Source organism: Ursus maritimus, unplaced genomic scaffold, assembly GCF_017311325.1.
Source record: "Ursus maritimus isolate PB19 unplaced genomic scaffold, ASM1731132v1 scaffold_3, whole genome shotgun sequence".
In the NCBI taxonomy this organism is placed as follows: Eukaryota; Metazoa; Chordata; class Mammalia; order Carnivora; family Ursidae; genus Ursus; species Ursus maritimus.
The window spans coordinates 57709032-57725887 of record NW_024425563.1 but is presented as its reverse complement, the minus strand read 5'-3'; positions in this window follow the sequence as shown (position 1 = coordinate 57725887).

Below are 16856 nucleotides of genomic sequence, written 5' to 3'. Positions count from 1 at the left end.
CAAATAGCCGCCGTTTCTGCAGAGCTGGGATAATCCCGGTCCTGAGCCCTAGCGGCCAGTCTCCTTTACATATAAACACTCGGACCTGGAGAAGCTTCCCTTCGAGCTACTCAGATGTCAAGAGTAGGAGAGGTTGAAGCCAAAAGAAGGTGGTCCCAGAGAACTGCTTTCAGGGGGAAACGGCTCTGAGAGGTTATAAATAGAGTGTAATGTGAGCTGGGGGCTGGCTTAGGAGCCCGGAGCTGACCACATGCAAACTCCCTCCAAAACTCCCGCTCAGTCTGCGCCACGCGCTCCCAGTTCCACTTCCTATCTCGGGCTGGACGTACGCAGCGCGTCCACGCCCGCCCGCCCTTGCCAGCAACCAAGGTTGCAAGCCGCGCGCCTGGCGCCTAAACCCGAGCCGGGGCGGACAGCGGCTCTCCGTCCAGGCCCCGTCCGCCAACGTGCTCCTCCGCGCACGCCAGCCCCAGCTCTGCACCCAGCGTTGACCCGCTCACTTCTCTTAAGAAAGCGGTCTTGTCAGTGCCACTTGGGCACTGTCACCTGCAGGAAAGCTAGGGTTACGCCTAGCTCTTGAGGAGCGCGAAAGGGGAAGTAGGATTAAGGAAAAAGATCAGAGCTAGTTTGGCGCGCGCTCAGACAAGTTTTTCAAACTCCACATCAACTCGTGCCCTGGGCTCAGGAGCGCGTCTAGCTTTTTGCAGCTGTTTTCTCCGGGTGGGCTGTTAATGGGCTCGGACCTTGCACCCGAGGTTTCTGGAAAGTGTCCCGCGGATAGGAAAGGGCCATTCTCAGCGCCGAAAAGAGAGCTGGTGGGGTGGGTGGGAGAAAAGCGTGAGGCGGCGACAGTTGCAGATGTCCAGAGACGCTGGCATCCGCACCTGCGGTGTCAGGTGGGGTCTTTGGCTTTCCGACTATGCCCTTCCTGCTTTTGCACAATGTCCTTCCCCTTGCTCTCCTGGTCCACGTCAAATTCCTAGCCATTTGTCAACCCAAAACTTTTCGGTTAGGAAAACCCGAAGCGATATCTTCCTAGTCACGTGTAATGTGTATATTGCAAGCACATTTCCAATCTTTCCAAACCTCAGGAGCCAGCCCATGTCCCCTCATCTCCCTCCAGAAATTCATCCTCTCTTCCGCTCAAAAATAAATCACGGTACCGCTTCTGCCCCACGCCTGCCGCCATGGTTCCATTTACTGGGAAATATTACATTTCGATATCCCCCAAAGTTCACTAAATATGGGTGCTGCTTCAGATCTCCCTGGTTACACTCTTGCATCATACAAAATGAGTTAGAAAACTTGCCACCAGTGAATCAGTATGAGCGGCAGCTGGGCTTTAATACTGCCACTTGCTTGAGGGGTGACACTGCGGGGGGCGGGGGGCAGAGTCGTTTGCACTAGGCAAGCAAGCCGCCCGTAATGAGCTACAGAACAGTCAAGTCCTGCCTGGGACGTGTTGCATCAGAAGATGGGCGCTCACCTATGCCGCCCAGGACCGCTAACATGCCACCAGCAGTGTAACCCCGTTATTTTCATTGTCTCACGTGTCCAGTGGATGGGGACCAGGTCTTTGAAGTTGTTAATGGGATTAATGAGGACAGCAAACCGAGCCAGCCATCTGGTTTGAATTAGGAAAAAGTATTGATTAATCTTTGAGAAGTGTCCCCAAGGCAGTACCTTTCCCTCAACCAGTCCCTCAAGTTTCAGCCTATCTCTCTTGTCTTCTAAGCCCTACTGCAGAAGAGCGGCCTCTCAATAAACCTTTACATTTGTGTGAAAGTTTGAATTGTTTTCCATTGCTTAGAGGTGGGATGGGGTGGGGGTGATCAGGAATTCTGAGATTTGTAAGCGCTGCTTTCTTTAACGGAAATTGAGCCCTATTTTGAGGGAAATTAGTTTTGCAGACTTCGTTAAAAAAAAAAAAAGAGCTAAAACTTTTGTTCACCAGCTGCTCAGCTTTTCAGTCTGGGTCTGAGCTGGAACCTGCTGCAAGCGTTTGACGGTAAGACTTTCTTTGCCGATATGTTTTGGGAATCTAATATTGTTTTAGACTTCGAAAGGGGGTGTTCTTCAGGTTGCACGTTTCTAAGGGTTTTAAGCACTCCCAGGATGGCGTCCAGGGCTTAGATCTTAAGAATGTTTCTTCCTGCCACTCCCCACGCCCTTGGCTCTTTAAGGATAAAAAAAGGAGGGGGTATATTCTTCTAATATGGTCGGAATATTTTTTGAATTTTCATTGTGTTTATGGTTTCAATATGTGCTCTGATATTAAAAGCTGAAGTACAAAGAGCAACACTAAACTCCCCAAACTTGAGTAGCTCCTCTATAGGGATTATGGGTGAATGCATTAAAGGCTTTATCCACAGAGAAATTTAGGCAACCATCTCCATAAACAGTAACCAGAAATATTTACATAATATAATGCTGTCTACTAAAAGCATTGTGGAAAATGTCAGACAAGGCTAACGAAAGATACACTCGATCTACACAGATCAACAGAAAACATCTATAAAGGTCCCCTTTTGGTTTGCATTACAGTAGTTTAGAGGGAGCAAAGCAACTGAGAAATGAATGGATTTGAATTTAACCAGTGTGCTTCAGGTAACCAGCAACTAGCAAACACAAACGTTTCATCTCCAGGAGCTGTCAATTCTCCTTGAACCTGCCCAGTGATTGTGCTGGTTTTTTCTCACTTACTGTGTCAGATGTTAACAACATATCCAGAAATTTCTCTACAACCTGCCTCTGAAATTATGAGGTAGAGGACCGGGAAAAAAGAAAAGATTAGAAAAAGAAGGAGTCTCTTTGAAAAGCACACAATTAAAACAAAGCTAGCAGAAAAGGTCTTTTTAATTGAAGACCCAAAATACACAATATCAGTAAAAATGATGAAGTCTAGATTTCTAATGGAAATCACAGTACAAGAAAAACGTTATTTGAAAAATTGTGATTCAAGGAAGAAAGAAAAATGGTCTTGATGCATTCCAGAATTAAGTATTACTTTATTTTCTCTGAATTTCCAAATATATATTATTCCATAAAGTTTTTTCTTCAAAATTTTCATTTCCTAGAATATTTGGAATAAGAAAAAAAATACTGAATTTTATTTTCTAGGCCATAGGAAAAAAATTTTAAATGTCATAACAAGAAAAAGTCCTAACATTTCCTATAACAGCTACTTCAGTGTCCACAACTATATCCCAATATTGAAAGATGCCTTTTCACATTTAATGGCTATTTATATTATGAAGTACGGTAAAAATTACAAAATTTATTATAGAATTTTTATAGCTTTCATTTTAAACTATAAAAAGTATAGCGTTTATCCTGTATTTATAATACACTTGAATTTTCCTGAAAAATATTCTATTAATACCAATATTTCATGCAAGGTTTTGATACCAAGCAGTGCATTATAATAAGAGCTTGAATATATGACTAATGTAAGATGCTAGTCTTTTCTAGAAAACATAATCAAAATTATTTTAACCATGTGCTAGACTCATTAAATTTGATAAATGTGTACATCTATTATTCCTCTTGCTTAACAAAATGATATTCAATAGTAAAGGCAGAGATTTTTTTAAATTAAGATTATTTTATTTTAAAGAGATTATAACTTAAATTAGGCAATCTGAAAAATTTGTTTAAATTTTAAGAATCATGACGCTTCTTTTAAGAGTTGCTATTCTTCTGTACATTTGTACATCATACATTTGAGGTATGATGGAAAAAATATTTAATATTAAATATGATCTTTAAAGAAATTACAAACTTTGCCTTGCATTTTATCTGCCAGACAAATTTATCTTGGTAGCATATAGTCATGATACATGAATTTAAGTATGGAAAATCAAGCCAAAACTGGAATTTGTCTCTCAAAGTTTTGTTGTACAAAAAAATATTTTTTCTGCTCTATTTCTCCAAGAAATAATTCTTCGGTTGATTCTTCTGAAATAAAAAATTTTGAAAATATATTAAAATATGCTAAGTAGCCAATGGTAATTTATGTGATTTATGATGCACTCCATTTTCAAAAACTAAGGAACTGACTTTCTCCAGGAATTATGCATTGTAATATTTCAAGAGCAATTTTGCTATGGCTAATGCATGTTATTTGGTAATTCCATATATTTTTACTGATTTTTAAAATAAGTTGCTACTTTTACATAACACTAGTTGGTGCTTTCACAATAAAATTTGTTATGTTTCTACATTACTAAATGAATAAACATTACTTCAAAAAAGGGTAAAATAATACTCAATATACTGTTTTCTTAATTTCTGTCTTTTCCTACATATAGTTTTATGATTTCTTTCAGAAATTAATGATTTTTTTCATTTCATCATATAGTAAATAATGTTCAGAAAACTAGCACAGAATCTAGATTATGACTGATGAAATTTATAAAATTTAATTAAAAGTTCAAAATATATCCAATCTTTCATTACTCCAATTCCTTAACACATACATTTTCTGAAATTCTAATTATATTTTTGTGTATGTAGGGAGTGTTAAAATTAAGAGACACTGACTACCTTCTCAAGTTTCAAAAACTTCTAAATGAACTTCCTTTTGTCCACCTGTTTTAAAATCAGAATTTTCAACATAAGTATATAATGCACATGGGAAATAATTACAGTTTCTACATTTTCATTTGTATTCACTTTGTATGTTCTTTTTGTTGATAAATGTATGCATCTCAAATTGCCCCCCTTACATATCTACCTGTAAGAAGTATAGACACACTAATGCAAGACAGTTTCATAATGAAATGCTATATATTACATTATATATTCTATACTGTCAAATTCATAAGCATTAAATTTCTATCCACAATTTAAGGGAAATAAACCATTTATTTCCCCCACGTCATAAAAAGCAATGTTATACTTTTAAGTGGACTGAATTAGAACAAGTTCATAAATCTCGGAGAAAAAAAATTCAATCGAAACTAAACACAGGAATTACAGGTAAAACCTTAGTCTTCTGTTTTAAATTTTCCAACTTGAAGAGTTTAACATGACTAACGTAATTCTGGCACTATGGTAGGTTATTCTTATGTGTTTTTATTTTTCATGCTTCATCAATTTGTAGCATGTTTTATTCTTAAATGGTTCTTTCATTTTGAGCTTGGGTTTATGATTTGAATCACTAAAACATCTCTGTGTTTTAGCTGTGTTGGTATAGCTCTCCCAAAATATTTAATGGCACACTCTAGTTTTATATGATTCTGACTCAGCGAAGAAACACCAGCTGCCTTTGATACTAACACTTTTGTTTGTAGGAATAAAGGAAAAATGTGTATTTGTGTACCAAACAAAATAGAAAGTTAAGGCAAAACACATGATCTCTTGTAATATTTTTAAGGGTTTAATATTAGTACCTTGATAAGCTCAGATTTACAAAGGATTTTGATAATAGAGGGTATTTTAATACAAGGAAATGGCCACATGAAAATGGATAAAAATGACAATGAAAATGATTAAATGACACTATTTGCTTATGTCTCAGCTGGCAAAGGAATTAAAATGATGACAGAAGCACAAAATAGGCCAAGGGAAAACCAGAAGAAGGTGTTTAGTAGATGAAAAGACAGAGAAATAAGACAAGCTGAAATATATGAAAAATAATTCTATATTTGATAATACAAATATGTAATTCATAAGCCACATATACTTATGATAATGGTAAAAAGATGCCAGGTACATGTTTTAGTTTAACTGGAATTAAAAAAAAATAAGTAATCAGAAGATTTATGTTTAAATATATATATGACATATGTATTTTTTATAAAAGAAATACTAACAAAATACTGTTCTTCTGAGAAACAGTTTCAAGTAATCATATATGTATAATGTGAAAGTTAGGTAAAGACGGGGTCAATTCCTGGACAAGTGCAAGCTACTGGAGTGTCTGAAATTCTGAATCACTGCCTTCTTGTCTTACAAATCCGTAACCTGAAACTCATTGTAGTCAATTGTTTTTCTAAATTTTATTTATTTTTAGAGAATGATTTCTGCTAAGTTGGGGTAACAGTATATGGGAAGAGAATAAACTGGTTTTCAGAAGCTTTCAGCGACTGAGAAAAAAGAAAAAAAAGAAACCTATTGGGCCAACTGCATCTTTGAGCACTTCAAAGTACAAGGGATTCCAATAGAATCAAACACCAACCAGAACACAGAAGGAATATCAGTTCTGAGCCCAAGGGCCCAGCATAAGGCAATTACTCATACCATCTAGCTAACAGCTGTTTTCACCAACTAAGAAGACCTGTGATCAAAATGAGGCTTTCCCTATATTAGGCAAGAATGTACAAATACTAGATGAAACTTCTCCAACACAGTGATGCAGAAGATTCTTTCCTCCCACTTGGCCTATTCATTTTGCATGACCCTTGCCTAATAATTTCAGAGTGGCAGGAACCACCTTGGTCCAACTCCATGTTTCTAACGATGAATTCTTGAGGGATAAATAATGAACAGGGAAACAGAGCTATGACTAAAAAAGTCAAAACAAGCTTGGAATACTTTATGATAAAATACAGTAAAACTTATTAGTGATCTTGAAAGCAGGCTACACAGTAATGGGAAACCTGACAGTTCTTTCCTCTAATTTAGAGCATCTGTAGTGATTTGCAGCAGCATTTCTGCAAATAACTTATTAAAGATGAGTAGGCATGCTGGTTTCAGTGAGGTTGATGTTTCTATGAAGACATATCAAAATCAATTTAAATAAATTTCACCCATAATCAAATACAGTAACACCTCTACTTACTGAAAACAACTTTAATATTTCCCTGATGTAGTAAACACAGAGAAATGAAAATGGTACAATTAAGAATTTTCAGGTTAATTGTTGTATTTTGTTTCATAAGAGTTCTCATCTGTGGACCAGCATCACCTGTCAATAGCTTATGAAATGCCTGGATACCTCCAAGTTTGTTCTTAGTCAAATCTTGTATCCTATACTGTTCAAGTGAAAATATGATTTGATCAGAGTAAAAAGCTGAGTCCCTTTGGATTTTTAAGATCAGATTTTCCAAAGTATGTGGCTTATCATTATCTGATAGACTTTGCCAAGGCATATGCCCAGGTGGCAGCGCTTGGAATTGATCTTTCAGGCCCAAAGATAAACACATAATTAGTAAACTCTGTAAAAATCTCCACTGTTTTATGTGTGGTGACAAAGCTGAATGAGTATCTTTTAAAAAGACATAAAGAAGCACACAAAAGCTAGTAAATGTTACACTCTGTAAATCTGAGGTTGTTGAATTAGTTATTCGTGTTCCTCTTTCTGTAATGTTAAAGACTTGCCAATCCATGTGTAGTTCTTTATGTAGACTCATTTTTAAAAAATAGTTCGCAGATGCCATTATCATCTGGCATTTGTCACCAAATGCAATGTAGACGTGGTTAAAACAAAAAAGTGGGTAAGGTTCCTTGCACTGTACAGGCAATTCCAGTGATCAAAAATTGCTAAATCCTACTTCAGATTAAAAGGCTCATGTCAGTCTCTCTCTAAACAGCATGACTGCCAACTTGCATTGCTCAAGTTAGAAGAACCCACCCCCAACAAGCATCTCCCTTTCTACCCCTCCCCAATATGCAATCAGTCATCAAGTAGAGTAGTCCCAATTCTACTTGAATATTCATTAACTCCATCCTTCCCTCCATCACCAACGCCCTTTACTTTAACTGGGGCCCTCACCAAGCCTTCTTGCTTGGATTACACAGGACTCCCAATGGTACTCTACTTGCCTAGGCACTCCTTTATCTCCAGAGGCAGGAGGGAGAACTGGTTTGAACCTTAGCTCTGTCACCTTCTAACTTTGTGAGTGCATTCAGTTATTTACTAACGCAAAGGAATATTATAATGAACAAATATCACAATGTTGTGAATGTACCTAACAAGATGCCTAACAAAACGTGGAGTAAATTTAAGATGCATCTAGAGCTGCAGTGTTGAATACATCATCATGTGGCCATTGAGCATTTGAAATGTAACTTATCCAAATTAAGATGTGTTTTAAAAGACTTCACGTGAAATTAATTCACATGATTTCAAAGACTTCATGTGAAATTAACAGGCTTTTTATACTGATTGCAATTAAAATAATTGTTGGATACACTGGACTAAATAAAAAATAGTATGTTACTGAAGTTAATTTTCTTTCTACTTTTTTAAATGTAGCTACTAGAACATTTAAAATTACATATGTGGCTTGCATTGTATTTCTCTTGGATAGCACTGATCTAGAGGATGCCACTTAAATGCTTCTCTCATCCCCCACCCCCTTGCAAATAGGTACCAAATTACATATCTATTTGTCAAAATGATGTAGGATCTGAAATATCTCTGTAAGTCGATCCTCTTGACCCCCTGATTAGGAGCTTCACAATGTGGTACCACACATGGAAACCTCCCAAACAAAATCTCAAGGAAACACAGGAAATTCCTGGGGTGGCAAAACATCCTATTTGAAGACATTCAGCCATTCCTTTGTGCATCAGGAGCATCATTATTAACTAACTGTTGATAAGCTTGAAAGAGCCCATTTAGCAATAGCCTTTACAAAGAAAGAAGAGCCATGTGTATTATCCATGATGGACTAGACGATGCAGTCACAATGGGTTAACCTCTGTATCTTAAACCTTAACAAAAGTTTAGTTCTTATTCCTATAAATTCTGATAAAAGGCAGTTGGCTCTCCACGTAGCAACTGATTTTGTGCATTAGTCACCTCAATGTGTTTCTCCAAAATACCATAGCAGGGGAAAAGAGATGTGGAGTGTGATATACATGGTCTTACGTACTTTGATGCGGAGGTGATACATATCAACAGCTTGTAGGCCTGAACCAAGCCTCATATACCTGTAAGGGGACTGGGGAATATTCTAAAGCACGTGGGTATTTTGTGAGCAGTAAACGTCTCTGCCACATCAGGAGTTAGCAAACTTCAATTTGCTCCTAATAGGCCTAATTCACACCACTAAACAATATATTCCTGGAGTCTTCTTGGCATCTTTTGTTGGTGTTTTCCAGCAAAGTGTCTGGCACAGAGAAAACACTCAATAATTATACCCTACAGAGCACTTAGATCTGCAAGTTTCACTTTGTCATTAGGCTTTAGTACCCATGAAGCTACTATCGGAAGAGTGTTATCTGCAATATAACTGCAAAGAAAATTTAACTAATAAATGTTCAGTCCAGCTTCAGTTTTGTTTTTTGTATTTTTTGCTTTGATTTTTGCTCTAGAGCAGAGATCCATTCCTAATTTTCATTGGAATTAGAACATTCTTGTCCATATATAATGAGAACGGTTCAAATTCTGTAGGGGAATTTGCCTTCAAATGTCTACAGTCATATTGTGACACAAATATCTGTGTAAGTGAGATTCATTCATGGTCAGATATTGTATTTTCAATCAATACTGTCCATTCTGTAATGGTCCACAACATAGACTCTGAAGATGAAACCTTGGGTTGTGTTTTGTTTTTGTCGCTTAATAGCACTTTGATCACGGCAAGATTAACTTTTTTGTACATAGGTTTCCTCATCTCTAAATGAAGGTATTTATTCTATAGTTTCACACTGACAAATGATATAAACTAGCAAATCAACCTAAGTCTAGTATGTGTATATAAATGACAGATATGATAATTTTCATTATCATCAGTCTTGAGGATCTTGAACTGTCTAAAAAGGAGTCCCTGTAAGAAAATTTGGGAGTATTTACTTATATCTAGCCATTCATTCCACTTTTCTCTCAATTAGCACTCTAATAATATCTAATGACATCTTATCTTAGAACAAAATTCCATAAATGTTTGTTGAATGAGTAAAAAACATGCTGATGATAATTTTAACTTAATTATCTCAACATTTTATAAGTAATGATCATACATTCAGGCTGTACATTTTTCACTTGATTTTTCCATTTCCTTCAAAATATGATTAAAAAAATATTTTCATCATATAAAACTTATACTGGGATGAGTGACAAAAACTCTTCATTACGGCCAAAGTTCTATTAAGTAATAAGGAAGAAGCTATATTACATTGCTTAATTATAGTACCTTGGAATGAATTTATTTGGCCACTTTTATTTTAGGCTTTACTGGATCTAACACTTGTTTCAGAGGTAATGAACATTTCTTTAATAAGAAATTTTTAGTGGTATAGTAACAACCTGATTAATCCTACTCTCAATTCTGTTGAAATATGTAATTTCCTCAACTCCAAACAATAAGACATAATAGCAATGAAACAATATTCCTGAAACAACATCCTAGAACTTAAAATTTAATATCTATGTACTTCACTTATGCTTGATTCAAATATTTGGCATACATAAATTATGCTAAAAGCTAATTGTTACATGGATAATGTCCAGATACTGCTATATCATCTATGCCTGAATAATCTGAGATAGCTATAGTAGATATATATGAACCTAACTCTTATTATGCTGATTAAAATCCGTATTATTTTAGAACTGAATCTCTTCCTAGTTCCAGAAAGGTTTTGTGGTGATTTATAGTAAAACTTGATATAACAAGATAATTTCACATAAAGATATGAAAACTTTTTAGAGCAATAAATCTTAATTATCAGATAAATTCTCTTTTAAAAAAGGAAACTCATTACAGAAATACAGCTTTGTAAAGTGACCAGTGAAAAGCACAGCAGTTATGACAAATACAGGTAAAGGGGACACGGTACCACCTGCCTAGTGTTTTCTCTTTTCTTCACCTACCACAGGTGTGTGTGTGGCACCTACAAAAAAACAAAGGGTTCTAGGGACATAACCTGAAAAACCACTCTTTTTTAATATAAACAATCAGTCCAATAAAATGGCCCCTGAAATGCCATACCTGTGTTTCCTTGGTCCATTATTTCATTTGAGAGGCATATTCCCGGGGCAAATATTTGAGCCACATTACTTCCTTTTTTTTTTTTTTAAAGATTTTATTTATTTATTTGACAGAGATAGAGACAGCCAGCGAGAGAGGGAACACAAGCAGGGGGAGTGGGAGAGGAAGAAGCAGGCTCATAGCAGAGGAGCCCGATGTGGGGCTCGATCCCATAACGCTGGGATCACGCCCTGAGCCGAAGGCAGACGCTTAACCGCTGTGCCACCCAGGCGCCCCACATTACTTCCTTTTATTTCAGTCTTCAAGTGTCTAGTTATCAATTCCTTCACATTTTCTAATTTTTTTATAAAAAAGGTAAGGTCAGATTGACAAAAACTACGAGTGTAGAAATATTTTTAGTGGAGTATATTTTAATATAATAATCCTGTATTTATCAAGAACCCAAATTAGAAAAAAAAAATAGCTGTGAGAAACATCTCCATAAGGTCTGAACAGCACAATGCTATTTAATAGAATCTAAAAAGGATCTTGTGGTGGTGAGTACTGGCTGTTATATGTAAGTGATGAATCACTAAATTCTACTCCTCAAACCAATATTACACTATATGTTAACTAACTAGAATTTAAATAAAAACTTGAAACAAACAAATAAATAAATAATATTAAAAGGATCTAATCCCTACAGAATTCAGGGCTAGAAAAACAGATTATCAGATAGGAAAAAGAGAAAGGACACACACTGCTAAATTATCAAGGAAGAAATATATATGCTCAAGAAATATAAAATACTACATGCTTACTTTTAATGAAAATACACATTAAAGAAGATAGCATTTTCCACCCACCAAAATGATAAAGTTTAAAAAAAAATTGGTTATGGTGACAAGAATTTAGAGCAATAATAAATCTCATACACTACTAGTAAGAGTATAATTAAAACAGATAGCCAAGACAAAACTAGCAATACATAGAAGGTTAATTGCTGATTCTACACTTCCAGATGAATGCATTCAAAGTTAATTCAAAATTTATATATATAATCAGATATATCAAAAAGTTAATGTATAATCAAGTCTCTGAAATAATATTTATTGTATTGAGAATATATATCAAATAATAAAAATTGATTAAATGCTTCATGGCAAATTATGATAAGTACAGGGCAACTATTAAAAATCATGTTCTAAAACAAGAGTACAGAAAATCAGTTATGATATAATACAAGAAAAAAACAGGTTACAAACATGTAAAATATCCAAATATAATCACACCATACATCTTGTTATGTCTATATTATATATTTGTTACGTATATTATAGATATGCACATATGTGATATAAAAGCTATACTCAGAAAGACAACAGTTAAATGTTATCTCTGCCTGGTCTTAAAGCTGTCTTATAATTTTGAGTAATGAATGTATATCAATTTTATAGTCAAGAAAATGACATTTTTATTTCTATACAGTTAAAAGGTGTCCTATGAATTAGAAAAAGCCTTTGTGGGTTTTAATAAACCATAAAAATGTTAAATCATTCCATTATGTATAGACATAATCATCCCATAATTATTGATTGGCTAGTAGCTTACGTCAAATGCACAGATTATCTTTGCTACATCTCTGCCTTGGAAACTACGGTTCTTCTCTAACATCCACTGCTCTAAATGTAGCTATCTCCAATTTGCAACTTACCTGAACAACTCAAATGTGAAAGATCCAATTGTCTGCCTATGCAGTATGGTGAAGCATATGGAGTGCATTACACCTAAGGCCGAGAGTTTCCGCTGGAGGCTTAGCAGTATCTGGAGTATAAACTAAGGTGTTGTCTTGGACAAATAAAGTCCTTAATGGTTTGAGTTACAGTAAATTTGAAACTCATTCTCCTCCTGTGTATGAAAGTAGAGATTGGGTGGTGGCATTTGGGGGGGGTGGTGGGCAATGGCAAGGTTTAATCTCTACTGAAGGTCAGAACAGAAGGTGTTCTCATATTAAGGTATGGCAAGAAAACAGTTAGGGTATCACATGACACTTTCTATTGTCCAAGAAGCATGAGTTGCTATAGCGTTAAAGCAGAAGTTTACAGAGTTTCAACGTCTTAAGATTTTCACACAGAGTTCAAACTGTTACCTTTTCTCCTGGTTGATATCACTTTGGGAAATATGTTAGCAATGTAAAATAGCACATTCAAATTTCTAACATAAAGAAAACCAAAGTTTTCTTTCCTTGATACTGAGCATGTTAAACAAGAAAACACAGTTTAACGTCCATTGACTGTAAAGAAACATCCTCTCTCTTGCTCACCTTCCTCCTTATCCTCCTCTCTCTCTAGCACATGGCTTACATACTATTATTAGTATCTTAAAATCAAAATATCCTTGGCATCATCAGAGATTAAACCATGGTGGAAATGCACTGAAATGTAAAACTGAAAACAAATCTTAGAGCTGGAAGAGACTTCAGAGCTCATTTAGTTCAATCCTCTTTAAAGGATACAAAAAGGCTACTGACAACTTACAAATGACCCATAAAGTTCTAAATTAAATTAGTAATTCGTTAATGGGCTGTTAGAAAATTTACATCTCAGATAGTCAACAAATCTGATATATTTCAAAGAATCACTGATGTTCACTATTATTTCATTATTATCCATTTCAAACTCTCAATAAGGATCATTAAGGATCTAAAGAGGTCTCTCTCACTTTTAATTACATATATTGTTAGCTGTGGAGGGAGGAATTATGAATATAAGTGGCATTCATAAATACAGGAACTCACAAGATATAGATGAATGTTCCTCGAAAATGTTAGCACAGTTCTTTAATTTCCAAATTCCTTATTGAGGTATACCATGTACTTTTAAAAGTGGGCATGGTTATATTTTGATGAAAAAATTGTTCTAAGAATTTAAGACAACAGACCCAATATAGTTCTCTAGCCTTGAATGTACAGATGGAAAAACAAGAAATTTACCAATTGAAGTGTTCATTATTCATCATGACTTTTCCTCCAAATCCCATCAGATCTGTATCCAGCCAGGCCACGAGTGGCAGTCAAAGCAACATGGCACTTGCCTTTGCTGAGGACTTTCACATAGCTACGCCCGCCCTCCCCAAAAACTGTAACATCACTTAGTACTGACACCACAGTAAAGCTCATACGAAAGGGCACATGTATACAACCACAAGAGCTATCTGATGTGTGTATAAAAGGAACTTTACCTGGGAATAATAAAAGTGTAATTACTGAAGCACCTGCAACATATCACTTTATTATCATTGATACAAATGCTCAAATTGACTGTCTTCTACCCCATTGCTATTATTGCACACACATTTTATTTTTAAATGCTCATTTTTGGGGGGCACCTGGGTGGTTCAGTCAGTTAAGCCTCCAACTCTTGATTTTGGCTCAGATCATAATCTCAGAGTCCTAGGATCGAGTCAGCACCAGGCTCTGTGATCAGCAGGGGATCTACTTGAGGATTCTCTCTCTCCTTCTCCTCCTGCCCCTCTCCCCACCCATGCTTTCTCTCTTTCTAGAGTGAATAAATCTTTAAAAAAAGAAAAAGAAAAAAGAAAAAAATGCTCATTTTTAATAGGCATGTTTCCCAGTTGAAAGTTTTAAAGCAAAATTTGTTTTATATTTAATTCAATTACAAAGTTAATTCTGCTGTTAATAATTTGACTCAGAATTTCTAGGTGGTCTCAGTTAATACAAGCTTACAACTTTTTTTTTTAAAGATTTATTTATTTATTTGAGAGAAAGAGAGAAAGATCAGGTGGGGAGCGGCACAGGGAGAGGGAGAGAGAAACTCAAGCTGACTCTGCGCTCAGTGCAGAGCCTGACCTCATGACCCCGAGATCAGAGCTGAGCCGAAACTAAGAGTAGGAAGCTTAAAGACTGAGCCATCCAGGTGCCCCTAACATGTTTACATCTTGAAAGAACTAATCTGAAGATTGATAAAAGTAGACTGCCCTGATTCATATCAAAATGTATGTGTGAAATGTTAATATTTTATGGTCCCCTTAAATCTTTAAAAGATTGTTCTTTTATTTTGTATGACCAGGGCTAACTAAAAGTAACTGTCCATAAACATCTCCTTGCAAATATATATTAGTGAGGCACTATTATAATTTATACTTAAGGAAGGTTAATAGCAAATATTTTCCATTGACTATAAATTATTATATTATCTCAAAGTCCTATAATCTACTAAAGCATCTTATACTTTAAAAAATATTTTAATTCATATTAAAATAAATCATACATAAATAAGCATTTTCTTATAAACATAATTAACCTGTATACTAAGAAGAGTTTCTTCCATTACATCTAGTGGATATATATTTTATTTATTATAAAATGATAACACAGAAAGGTTTGTGGAAAAATCTGTGGTTTAAAGAAGAGGTTCAAGATTCCAGAGCTGCAAAATGTGTGCTAGATGGAGAAAAAACACATCATTTTATTTATCTGATAAATGTCAGTAGTGTACCTCTCTTTTTATCTTGACTAATTTTGCTCCCATTCAAAAAATTTATTATATTTGACAAAGTGCAGCTCTGGTAATAGTTTTTATTTGTTTGTTTTGTTTTTAAATATACATGACACAATGATGGGAATATACATGACACAATGATGGGAATATCTGGCTCTAAAATAGGCCATATATTTCAATTTTAATAGGTCAGCTATGGCCTGGTTCCACAGTCGACTGCAATATATTTACACACTAAAATTTGCCATCAGCTCAGCATTTCTAAAGGAGGTGTCAAGAATATGAATAAAATCCATTTGTTTATTTTTTAAAAATTAACATTACGCTGATAATAAGTCTTCATTGAAAATTGAACAAGTGTGACATTTAAATACATGTTCTACATGGGCTGCAGAATCACACAAAAAAAGAATTGAATTTCTGCTCCACTATTTAATATCAAATGACCTTGGAGAAGTAACTTAACTTCTTTGAGTCTCAGTTTCTTTTCTATAAATAGAACCACTGTGGCTAGGATTAAATGAGCTGAGCACGTAAAAGACTTATACAGTATTTGCTACGAGATTTTATTTTTTATTTTTATTTATTTTTTTTAGAGAGCGAGTGAGCAAATGGCAGGGTGGGGGTGCAGAGGAAGAGGAAGAGAAAGAATCTTAAGAATCTTAATCTCCATGACCAGCTCATAGCCCAATGCAGGGCTCGATCACAACCCCGACATCAACCCGGACATCATAACCTGAGCAGAAATTAAGAGTTGGATGCTTAACTGACTGAGCCACCCAGGTGCCCCTGGTACAAGATTTTAAAAGTGTTTCTTATTAAGAATAATTTTTCTATTTCAGGCACTTCAGGTTAGAGTGAAGTGATATTTGCATTTTAAGAGCATATGTTTATTACAAATGTTCACAATTGTTGTTTTCTTAGCATCATAGATTTTGACGATTATATAATCTGCCAAAAGAGCAAATTACACTTAATGAAAATGTCAATACTGAGCAGGAATTGTTAACTGAAATAAAATGAAAACCATTTTTTGCATTTGTGAACACAAGTACTACCAGTGCATCTGAGAGATAATGTAAATATAAAGCATGTATATTCTATTACTAGGTTTAGTGCAAATGAAAACCATCAAGTTAATTATAATTTGATTATATAGTAAAAAAAAAACTCAGGTTAAAAATGACAGTGTACAGAAGGTACTGAATCACTATATTGTACACCTGCCTGAAACTAATATTACACTGGATGTTAACTAACTGGAATTTAAATAATAACTTAAAAAAGAAGAAAAAATAAACCTTGAAATAAAATATATTTCTATACATTTTAAAACAGGGATCAATATTTGCTTCAATAGGCACTAAAAGACACACAGATTCTTACATTTGCCAGCATTTGGTTATCAACTCTTGTTTGAAATAAGTGACAACCAGCTAGGTTTTTTTTTTTTTTAATATTGTTACAGATATAT